Raw genomic sequence first — 13,426 nt, 5'->3', positions numbered from 1 at the left:
ATGGACTGAACCAATGTACAGTCAGTACCTACAATAATGGACTGGTCCAATACACAGTCACTACCTACAATAATGGACTGAACCAATGCACAGTCACTACCTACAATAATGGACTGAACCAATGCACAGTCACTACCTACAATAATGCACTGAACCAATGCACAGTCACTACCTACAATAATGGACTGAACCAATGCACAGTCACTACTTACAATAATGGACTGAACCAATGCACAGTCACTACCTACAATAATGCACTGAACCAATGCACAGTCACTACCTACAATAATGGACTGAACCAATGTACAGTCACTACCTACAATAATGGACTGGCCCAATGCACAGTCACTACCTACAATAATGGACTGAACCAATGCACAGTCACTACCTACAATAATGGACTGAAATAATGTACAGTCACTACCTACAATAATGGACTGGCCCAATGCACAGTCACTACCTACAATAATGGACTGAACCAATGTACAGTCACTACCTACAATAATGGACTGACCCAATGCACAGTCACTACCTACAATAATGGACTGAACCAATGCACAGTCACTACCTACAATAATGGAATGAACCAATGCACAGTCACTACCTACAGTAATGGACTGAACCAATGTACAGTCACTACCTACAATAATGGACTGGCCCAATGCACAGTCACTACCTACAATAATGGACTGAACCAATGTACAGTCACTACCTACAATAATGGACTGAACCAATGCACAGTCACTACCTTCAATAATGGACTGAACCAATGCACAGTCACTACCTACAATAATGGACTCAACCAATGCACAGTCACTACCTACAATAATGGACTGATCCAACAGCGCAGCACATAAGCTTATACCTAGAACCTATAAATTAACCCCTTCTGCTTGACGAATTTCAGGCAAACTTAATAGGGTTGTGTATCCCCCCCCCCCCCCTAATATGGTAAATTAGAGAGTTTTTCAAGTTATTACAGAACACACACACAAATCCACCTGAATTGAATAGTAGATCTCACTACCGTCAATGAAAAATACAGCTGTAGAGAACTGGATGTGGTGCAGGACGTAAGCAGGTGTAGAATGATAAAGCAATAGAATAAAACGTTTAGCGACTAAGTTGCCAAGGTGCGGTTCTTCACAGATCAGAGGAGAACTTAGAACACAAGTTCAAACAGCAACACTTACCAAGGGTTAAACAAAATAATAGAAGCAATGAAACAAACACAGTGAAAATGTGCACAATGTGTCCCAGCTGTGGCCTTTGGTTCCCCCCATGGAACAAGAACACGAGATTAAACAGACTCCGGTGTGCAGCCCCTTCCTTTTCCCACAGATCACTGTTACAGGCGTTTTTTTCCCCCTTTACTGTAGAGATATCTAAAGACACAATTACACATCAAAGACAGGAAACATCTTTAAAGGGGTACTCCGGTGAAAACCTTTTTTCCTTTAAATCAACTGGTAGCAGAAAGTTAAACATATTTGTAAATTACTTCTATTAAAAAATCTTAATCCTTCCAGTACTTATTAGCTGCTGAATGCTACAGTGGAAATTCCTTTCTTTTTTGAACACTGATGACATCACGAGCACAGTGCTCTCTGCTGACATCTCTGTCCATTTTAGCAACCTTGCATAGCAGATGTATGCTAAGGGCAGCATGGTTGCTCAGTGGTTAGCACTGCTGCCTTGCAGTGCTGGGGACTTGGGTTCAAATCCCTCTAAAGTCAACAATAAATAAAGCATTATTATTATTATAATAACGTCAGCAGAGAGAACTGTGCTCGTGATGTCATCAGTGTTCCAAAAAGAAAAGAATTTCCTCTGTAGTATTCAGCAGCTAATAAGTACTGGAAGGATTAAGATTTTTTAATAGAAGTAATTTACAAATATGTTTAACTTTCTGCCACCAGTTGATTTAAAAGAAAAAAGGTTTTCACCGGAGTACCCCTTTAACATCCTTCTGAACCCAACAAAACTGACATAAAAAAAAATGATATATTAATATGTATTTTGTCAGTTTAGTTTCTGATACAAGCGCAGGGATAAGATGAAACATCGCCAATGATATTTTTCATAGTTTAGATCAATAGAAATACATTAGATCAATAGAAATACATTAGATCAATAGAAATACATTAGATCAATAGAAATACATTAGATCAATAGAAATACATTAGGCTGTCACCAGGCGAACACTGTCCACATTATATTGCGTTCAGGAGTTGGACAGCTCTGAGCAGCATGCTGCACCTTTCCACATGGCCACTAGATGGCAGTATTTTACTAACTATCACCGCAGTCAATACAACACACATTCCTTTAGACGTGAGTCTTTTATTTGCTGTGAGTCTTCCAAGTGTTTATTAGCTTTCCATGCCGCATATTTAACTGCAGTGAACTATGACAATAAGCCTAGAAGAGCCGAGCTTTGTTGTTACATGTTTAATGTTTATCGTGGTACTTACACAAGTGGAATGGGGCCAAGAAATATACCGTATTTTTCGCCGTATAAGACGCACTTTTTCTTCCCCAAAACTGGGGGGGAAAAGTCGGTGCGTCTTATACCGCGAATACACCCCTATCGCGGCGGTCCCTGCGGCCATCAACGGCTGGGACCCGCGGCTAATACAGGACATCACCGATTGCTGTGATGCCCTGTATTAACCCTTCAGACGCGGTGATCAAAGCTGACCGCCGCGTCTGAAGGGAAAGTGACACTAACCCGGCTGTTCAGCGATTTCACCCCGGCGGTCCCGAACAGCCCGACTGAATAGCTGGGTTAGTGCTTACAGGACACCGGGAGGGACCTTACCTGCCTCCTCGGTGTCTTCTCCGTTCAGGGATCCCCTGTATGGCCGGCGCTCTCCTTCCTCGTCATCACGTCGTCGCGTACGTGCGTCGGCGTGCGTAACGACGTGATAACGGCGACGGAGAGCGAGGATACCCGGCCGGCAGCAGAGACGTTCCGGAGCGACGGGGACACGGCGACAGCGATGGAGCAACATCCAGGGCAGCGGTGACGGGTCCGGAGCGGCGGGGACACGTGAGTATTACCTCCTATGCAGGGGTCTTCAACTGCGGACCTCCAGATGTTGCAAAACTACAACTCCCAGCATGCCCGGACAGCCGTTGGCTGTCCGGGCATGCTGGGAGTTGTAGTTTTGCAACATCTGGAGGTCCGCAGGTTGAAGACCACTATTGGGTTCAAAATCTTTTTATTTTTTTATTTTGCACCTATAAATTAGGTGCGTCTTATACGCTGGTGCATCCTGTAAGGCGAAAAATACGGTAAGTAAGCTATTTATTTTTATGTTTTATTAAACTCTTGATGACAAGATGTTATTCAAAATGAAAGGGAAGTTAAGACTAAGTTGTGTTACAGTCTGGGTCATAGATGGGGGGGGGGGGTCTTCTATCACTAGGTGAGTGTTGCACAAGACCCTCCATGTAATAGGACAGATTAACCCCTTAAGGACCAAGCATGTTTCTGTTTTTGCACTTTTGTTTTTTTTTTCTCGTTACCTTTTAAAAATCATAGCCCTTTCAATTTTGCACCTAAAAATCCATATGATGTCTTATTTTTTGCGCCACCAATTCTACTTTGTAATAACATCAGTCATTTTACCCAAAAATCTAAGGCGAAACAGGAAAAAAATCATTGTGTGGCAAAATTTTAGAAAAAACAAAATTTTGTAACTTTTGGGGGCTTCTGTTTCTAGGCAGTAAATTTTTTGGTAAAAATGACACCTTATCTTTATTCTGTAGGTTCATACGATTAAAATGATTCCCTACTTATATAGGTTTGATTTTGTTGTACTTTTGGAAAAAATCGACTGCATGCACAAAAATTAATACATTTAAAATTGCCCTATTCTGACCCCTATAACTTTTACATTTTTTCTCGTACGGGGCTCATATTTTGCACCATGATCTGAAGTTTTAATCCGTACCATTTTTGTTTTGATCGGACTTTTTGATCTCTTTTTATTCCTTTTTTTATGGAATAAAAAGTGACCAAAAATACGCTATTTTGGACTTTGGAATTTTTTTGCGCATACGCCATTGACCGTGCGGTTTAATTTACGATATATTTTTATAGTTCGGACATTTCCGCATGCGGCGATTCCACATGAAGGACGTGTATGTGTCCCACTGTATGTGTGCTTCCTCCCACTGTATGTGTGCTTCCTCCCACTGTATGTGTGCTTCCTCCCACTGTATGTGTGCTTCCTTCCACTGTATGTGTGCTTCCTCCCACTGTATGTGTGCTTCCTTCCACTGTATGTGTGCTTCCTCCCACTGTATGTGTGCTTCCTCCCACTGTATGTGTGCTTCCTCCCACTGTATGTGTGCTTCCTTCCACTGTATGTGTGCTTCCTCCCACTGTATGTGTGCTTCCTCCCACTGTATGTGTGCTTCCTCCCTCCTCCCATTGTATGTGTGCTTCCTCCTTCCTCCCACTGTATGTGAGCTTCCTCCCTCCTCCCACTGTATGTGTGCTTCCTCCCTCCTCCCACTGTATATATGCTCCTCCCTCCTCCCACAGTATGTGTGCTCCTCCCTCCTCCCACTGTATGTGTGCTTCCTCCCTCCTCCCACTGTATATATGCTCCTCCCTCCTCCCACTGTATGTGTGCTCCTCCCTCCTCCCACTGTATGTGTGCTTCCTCCCTCCTCCCACTGTATATATGCTCCTCCCTCCTCCCACAGTATGTGTGCTCCTCCCTCCTCCCACTGTATGTGTGCTTCCTCCCTCCTCCCACTGTATATATGCTCCTCCCTCCTCCCACTGTATGTGTGCTCCTCCCTCCTCCCACTGTATGTGTGCTCCTCCCTCCTCCCACTGTATATATGCTCCTCCCTCCTCCCACTATATGTGTGCTTCCTCCCTCCTCCCACTGTATGTGTGCTTCCTCCCTCCTCCCACTGTATGTGTGCTTCCTCCCTCCTCCTACTGTATGTGTGCTTCCTCCCTCCTCCCACTGTATGTGTGCTCCTCCCTCCTCCCACTGTATGTGTGCTCCTCCCTCCTCCCACTGTATGTGTGCTCCTCCCTCCTCCCACTGTATGTGTGCTCCTCCCTCCTCCCACTGTATGTGTGCTCCTCCCTCCTCCCACTGTATGTGTGCTCCTCCCTCCTCCCACTGTATGTGTGCTCCTCCCTCCTCCCACTGTATGTGTGCTCCTCCCTCCTCCCACTGTATGTGTGCTCCTCCCTCCTCCCACTGTATGTGTGCTTCCTCCCTCCTCCCACTGTATGTGTGCTTCCTCCCTCCTCCCACTGTATGTGTGCTCCTCCCTCCTCCCACTGTATGTGTGCTCCTCCCTCCTCCCACTGTATGTGTGCTCCTCCCTCCTCCCACTGTATGTGTGCTTCCTCCCTCCTCCTACTGTATGTGTGCTTCCTCCCTCCTCCCACTATATGTGTGCTTCCTCCCTCCTCCCACTGTATGTGTGCTCCTCCCTCCTCCCACTGTATGTGTGCTCCTCCCTCCTCCCACTGTATGTGTGCTCCTCCCTCCTCCCACTGTATGTGTGCTCAGCTACACTGGAGGTAACCGGGAGGACGCTGTGATCGGACCTAATGCTGCTGTAATTGCCCACTGTCCCCTGGTTTTGCTCATCTGGCACAGGTAGGTTTAGTGTTAGGTCCTGTGCCACTTGAGAAACCTTGGCGTTGGTGCGGGCTCAGGTATGTCCTTCATATAAGGATATAGTGGATAATGTCTCTATTTTTACATCATTTTGAGGGTTAGTCATATGTCACTGTCCACATCTACCACAGTAGTGACCGATATTCCTGTATTATACTAAATGTTACATGTCCACACCTTTCATCTGGTGTAGGAGGCCATTGTGGCACTTGTAGTCCGCTGGGGATCGCCCTAAGCAACAGACCACAAGTGCAGGATCTGCTCCCCCAGCATAAATGCACAACTTCATTTGCAGTTGAGCACCTTCTGCTTTTTTGAGACCACGTTTTTTCTTTTTGTTTGACATGTAGATGTATGCAGAAAAATGCTTGTGGGAAGAAACATCTTGATTTCTTGGAGAGCTCGAGCTCTAATGTGAAATCGTATCTTCTGCAAGTCTTTTCTCATATGTGGTCTCACAGAGAGGCTAAGTGCACATCTGCATTGTTCAGGGAGCTCAGTTTGCAAAATCAGATGGAGTAGCAAAAAAAAAACTTCAAGAAGTTGGGAGTTGTAGTTTTGCAACATCTGGAGGTCCGCAGGTTGGAGACCACTGCACTAGGGAGTGCTCCTAAGCTCAGCTTGTGACTTGTATAAAAGACACCTGTCCACAGAAGCCATCCGTCAATCAGATCCCAATCTCTCCACCATGGCCAAGACCAAAGAGATGTCCAAGGATGTCAGGGAGCAGATTGTAGACCTACGCAAGGCTGGAATTGGCTACAGTTATGGGCAAGTAGAAGTACGTTTTACTGTACAAAACAGCTGTAGCCCCTCCTTCCCATCCCTGCTACTGCCTGTCCTCCCCCATTATGTATCTGATGTCCGGAATAAAGCAGACTATTTACCGCATGGAACAGGTGTGACGCTTTTTCTTCCAAAGTTTGTACCATTGTGTTTCTGTTACCTAAGCGATGTTCATTGTGATTTTAACATATTTTCTCACAATTATTTGAGCTGCAATGATTAATTATCCAATAATTGCAATCCGATTCGATGTTAAGCAAAAAAGTTGATAAATCAAAATAGATGTAAAATCGCTGGCTCACGGAAGCAGACCGCAAACACCAGAGACCACAGGGGCACAACGGAAGCAGACCGCAAACACCAGAGACCACAGGGGCAGAACGGAAGCAGACCGCAAACACCAGAGACCACAGGGGCACAACGGAAGCAGACCACAAACACCAGAGACCACAGGGGCACAACGGAAGCAGACAGCAAACACCAGAGACCACAGGGGCACAACGGAAGCAGACCGCAAACACCAGAGACCACAGGGGCACAACGGAAGCAGACCACAAACACCAGAGACCACAGGGGCACAACGGAAGCAGACAGCAAACACCAGAGACCACAGGGGCACAACGGAAGCAGACCGCAAACACCAGAGACCACAGGAGCACAACGGAAGCAGACCGCAAACACCAGAGACCACAGGGGCAGAACGGAAGCAGACCACAAACACTAGAGACCACAGGGGCACAACGGAAGCAGACTGCAAACACCAGAGACCACAGGAGCACAACGGAAGCAGACCGCAAACACCAGAGACCACAGGAGCACAACGGAAGCAGACCGCAAACACCAGAGACCACAGGGGCAGAACGGAAGCAGACCACAAACACTAGAGACCACAGGGGCACAACGGAAGCAGACTGCAAACACCAGAGACCACAGGAGCACAACGGAAGCAGACCGCAAACACCAGAGACCACAGGGGCACAACGGAAGCAGACAGCAAACACCAGAGACCACAGGGGCACAACGGAAGCAGACCGCAAACACCAGAGACCACAGGGGCACAACGGAAGCAGACCGAAAACGCCAGAGACCACAGGGGCACAACGGAAGCAGACCGCAAACGCCAGAGACCACAGGGGCACAACGGAAGCAGACAGCAAACACCAGAGACCACAGGGGCACAACGGAAGCAGACCGCAAACACCAGAGACCACAGGGGCACAACGGAAGCAGACAGCAAACACCAGAGACCACAGGGACACAACGGAAGCAGACCGCAAGCACCAGAGACCACAGGGGCCCAACGGAAGCAGACCGCAAACACCAGAGACCACAGGGGCACAACGGAAGCAGACGGCTAACACCAGAGACCACAGGGGCCCAAAGGAAGCAGACCGCTAACACCAGAGACCACAGGGGCCCAAAGGAAGCAGACCGCAAACACCAGAGACCACAGGGGCACAACGGAAGCAGACCGCAAACACCAGAGACCACAGGGGCACAACGGAAGCAGACAGCAAACACCAGAGACCACAGGGGCACAACGGAAGCAGACAGCAAACACCAGAGACCACAGGGGCACAACGGAAGCAGACAGCAAACACCAGAGACCACAGGGGCACAACGGAAGCAGACCACAGGAGCACAACGGAAGCAGACCGCAAACACCAGAGACCACAGGGGCACAACGGAAGCAGACAGCAAACACCAGAGACCACAGGGACACAACGGAAGCAGACCGCAAGCACCAGAGACCACAGGGGCACAACGGAAGCAGACCGCAAAAATTGGCTACAGTTATGGGCAAGTAGAAGTACGTTTTACTGTACAAAACAGCTGTAGCCCCTCCTTCCCATCCCTGCTACTGCCTGTCCTCCCCCATTATGTATCTGATGTCCGGAATAAAGCAGACTATTTACCGCATGGAACAGGTGTGACGCTTTTTCTTCCAAAGTTTGTACCATTGTGTTTCTGTTACCTAAGCGATGTTCATTGTGATTTTAACATATTTTCTCACAATTATTTGAGCTGCAATGATTAATTATCCAATAATTGCAATCCGATTCGATGTTAAGCAAAAAAGTTGATAAATCAAAATAGATGTAAAATCGCTGGCTCACGGAAGCAGACCGCAAACACCAGAGACCACAGGGGCACAACGGAAGCAGACCGCAAACGCCAGAGACCACAGGGGCAGAACGGAAGCAGACCGCAAACACCAGAGACCACAGGGGCACAACGGAAGCAGACCACAAACACCAGAGACCACAGGGGCACAACGGAAGCAGACAGCAAACACCAGAGACCACAGGGGCACAACGGAAGCAGACCGCAAACACCAGAGACCACAGGAGCACAACGGAAGCAGACCGCAAACACCAGAGACCACAGGGGCAGAACGGAAGCAGACCACAAACACTAGAGACCACAGGGGCACAACGGAAGCAGACTGCAAACACCAGAGACCACAGGAGCACAACGGAAGCAGACCGCAAACACCAGAGACCACAGGGGCACAACGGAAGCAGACCACAGGAGCACAACGGAAGCAGACCGCAAACACCAGAGACCACAGGGGCACAACGGAAGCAGACAGCAAACACCAGAGACCACAGGGACACAACGGAAGCAGACCGCAAGCACCAGAGACCACAGGGGCACAACGGAAGCAGACCGCAAACACCAGAGACCACAGGGGCACAACGGAAGCAGACCGCTAACATCAGAGACCACAGGGTCCCAAAGGAAGCAGACCGCTAACACCAGAGACCACAGGGGCCCAAAGGAAGCAGACCGCAAACACCAGAGACCACAGGGGAACAACGGAAGCAGACCGCAAACACCAGAGACCACAGGGGCACAACGGAAGCAGAGTGCAAACACCAGAGAACACAGGTGCACAACGGAAGCAGACAGCAAACACCAGAGACCACAGGGGCACAACGGAAGCAGACCACAAACACCAGAGACCACAGGGGCCACACGGAAGCAGACCGCAAACACCAGAGACCACAGGGGCACAACGGAAGAAGACCGCAAACACCAGAGACCACAGGGGCACAATGGAAGCAGACCGCAAACACCAGAAACCACAGGGGCACAACGGAAGCAGACCGCAAACACCAGAGACCACAGGGGCACAACGGAAGCAGAGTGCAAACACCAGAGAACACAGGTGCACAACGGAAGCAGACAGCAAACACCAGAAACCACAGGGGCACAACGGAAGCAGACCGCAAACATCAGAGACCACAGGGGCACAACGGAAGCAGACCGCAAACACCAGAAACCACAGGGGCACAACGGAAGCAGATCGCAAACACCAGAGACCACAGGGGCACAACGGAAGCAGACCGCAAATACCAGAGACCACAGGGGCACAACGGAAGCAGACCGCAAACACCAGAGACCACAGGGTCACAACGGAAGCAGACCGCAAACACCAAAAAACACAGGGGCACAACGGAAGCAGACCGCAAACACCAGAAACCACAGGGGCACAATGGAAGCAGACCACAAACACCAGAGACCACAGGGGCACAACGGAAGCAGACTGCAAACACCAGAGACCACAGGTGCACAACGGAAGCAGACCGCAAACACCAGAGACCACAGGGGCACAACAGAAGCAGACCACAAACACCAGAGACCACAGGAGCACAACGGAAGTAGACCGCAAACATCAGAGACCACAGGGGCACAACGGAAGCAGACAGCAAACACCAGAAACCATAGGGGCACAACGGAAGCAGACAGCAAACACCAGAGACCACAGGGGCACAACGGAAGCAGATCACAAACAGCAGAGACCACAGGGGCACAACGGAAGCAGATCACAAACACCAGAGACCACAGGGGAACAACGGAAGCAGATCACAAACACCAGAAACCACAGGGGCACAACGGAAGCAGACAGCAAACACCAGAGACCACAGGGACACAACGGAAGCAGACCGCAAACACCAGAGACCACAGGGGCACAACGGAAGCAGACTGCAAACACCAGAAACCACAGGGGCACAACGGAAGCAGACCGCAAACACCAGAGACCACAGGGGCACAACGGAAGCAGACTGCAAATACCAGAAACCACAGGGCACAACGGAAGCAGATCGCAAACACCAGAGACCACAGGGCCACAACAGAAGCATACCACAAACACCAGAGACCACAGGGGCACAACGGAAGCAGACAGCAAACACCAGAGACCACAGGGGCACAACGGAAGCAGACAGCAAACACCAGAGACTACAGGGGCACAACGGAAGCAGACTGCAAACACCAGAGACCACAGGGGCACAACGGAAGCAGACCGCAAACACCAGAGACCACAGGGGCACAACGGAAGCAGACCGCAAACACCAGAGACCACAGGGGCACAACGGAAGCAGACAGCAAACACCAGAAACCACAGGGGCACAACGGAAGCAGACCGCAAACATCAGAGACCACAGGGGCACAACGGAAGCAGACCGCAAACACCAGAAACCACAGGGGCACAACGGAAGCAGATCGCAAACACCAGAGACCACAGGGGCACAACGGAAGCAGACCGCAAATACCAGAGACCACAGGGGCACAACGGAAGCAGACCGCAAACACCAGAGACCACAGGGTCACAACGGAAGCAGACCGCAAACACCAAAAAACACAGGGGCACAACGGAAGCAGACCGCAAACACCAGAAACCACAGGGGCACAATGGAAGCAGACCACAAACACCAGAGACCACAGGGGCACAACGGAAGCAGACTGCAAACACCAGAGACCACAGGTGCACAACGGAAGCAGACCGCAAACACCAGAGACCACAGGGGCACAACAGAAGCAGACCACAAACACCAGAGACCACAGGAGCACAACGGAAGTAGACCGCAAACATCAGAGACCACAGGGGCACAACGGAAGCAGACAGCAAACACCAGAAACCATAGGGGCACAACGGAAGCAGACAGCAAACACCAGAGACCACAGGGGCACAACGGAAGCAGATCACAAACAGCAGAGACCACAGGGGCACAACGGAAGCAGATCACAAACACCAGAGACCACAGGGGCACAACGGAAGCAGATCACAAACAGCAGAGACCACAGGGGAACAACGGAAGCAGATCACAAACACCAGAAACCACAGGGGCACAACGGAAGCAGACAGCAAACACCAGAGACCACAGGGACACAACGGAAGCAGACCGCAAACATCAGAGACCACAGGGGCACAACGGAAGCAGACTGCAAACACCAGAAACCACAGGGGCACAACGGAAGCAGACCGCAAACACCAGAGACCACAGGGGCACAACGGAAGCAGACTGCAAATACCAGAAACCACAGGGCACAACGGAAGCAGATCGCAAACACCAGAGACCACAGGGCCACAACAGAAGCATACCACAAACACCAGAGACCACAGGGGCACAACGGAAGCAGACAGCAAACACCAGAGACCACAGGGGCACAACGGAAGCAGACAGCAAACACCAGAGACTACAGGGGCACAACGGAAGCAGACCGCAAACACCAGAGACCACAGGGGCACAACGGAAGCAGACCGCAAACACCAGAGACCACAGGGGCACAACGGAAGCAGACCGCAAACACCAGAGACCACAGGGGCACAACGGAAGCAGACCGCAAACACCAGAAACCACAGGGGCACAACGGAAGCAGACCGCATACACCAGAGACCACAGGGGCACAACGGAAGCAGGGTGACGTGGCCCACTGACCCCGAAACATGCAAGGAAGCAGAGAACATGACACAGTTGCAAATGCCTAATGCTGTGGGACTTGGAATACTGCAGGACTTGTCCCTGTGTGCCTGTCACTTGACCCACCCTCAGCGCTCAATTTTAACTTGTTAACGGTATTTGACATCAACTGAGAGATCATAGATGAGATCATAGGTCTGCAGATCAGGGGTATCTCAACCAGTGCTGTGCGATACTGTCAGCAGATCAGGGGTATCTCAGCCAGTGATGTGCGATACCGTCAGCAGATCAGGGGTATCTCAACCAGTGATGTGCAATACTGTCAGCAGATCAGGGGTATCGCAACCAGTGATGTGCGATACTATCAGCAGATCTGGGGTATCTCAGCCAGTGATGTGTGGCACTGTCAGCAGATTAGGGGTATCTCAACCAGTGATGTGCGATACTGTCAGCAGATTAGGGGTATCTCAGCCAGTGATGTGTGGTACTGTCAGCAGATCAGGGGTATCTCAGCCAGTGATGTGTGGTACTGTCAGCAGATCAGGGGTATCTCAGCCAGTGATGTGTGGTACTGTCAGCAGATCAGGGGTATCTCAGTCAGTGATGTGTGGCACTGTCAGCTGATCAGGGGTATCTCAACCAGTGATGCGTGATGCCATCTGCAGATCTTGGGTATCTCAGCCTGATCACACATCAGGATGAGGTACATCACGAGATCTTCACACAGTATCACACATCAGGGTGAGTTACCCAAGATCACAGTATCACACATTAAGATGAGATACATCAGCTCAGCAGTAAGTCATATATATATATCAGGCTTAGATACCTCATATCTGCAGACGATATCACACAAGAAGTTACGTTTTATGGGAAGTTGATGTAAAGGGATCTCGTGCCCTAGGTTTGTGTAACAATTAGACATATGAGGGGAGATTCATCAAAACCTGCGAAGAGGAAAAGTCAACCAGTTGCCCATAGCAACCAATCCGATCACTTATTTTTCAGAGGCCTTTTCCAAAATGAAAGAATCGGGCTTAGCTTTTTCTCGGCACAAGTTGTAATACATCCCCCCCCCATAGTGCTTATACTTTGGCTCGTAGGAGTAGATAGAACGTATATATGCAGCGTGTATATGGCTGCTGTGCAAAAGAACTGGAAGCTGAAACGCGTGAGAAGTTAGACCAAGTCATGGCATGGGAGCATTTCATGTTACATATACACAGGATCTCGCTATTTTGCCAAAAGTTCAATATTTTTGCTCATTTT

This window comes from Hyla sarda, chromosome 3 (assembly GCF_029499605.1).
Source record: "Hyla sarda isolate aHylSar1 chromosome 3, aHylSar1.hap1, whole genome shotgun sequence".
NCBI classification, from domain to species: domain Eukaryota; kingdom Metazoa; phylum Chordata; class Amphibia; order Anura; family Hylidae; genus Hyla; species Hyla sarda.
The sequence above is the reverse complement of the archived record's forward strand: the minus strand, read 5'-3'. Positions refer to the sequence as shown.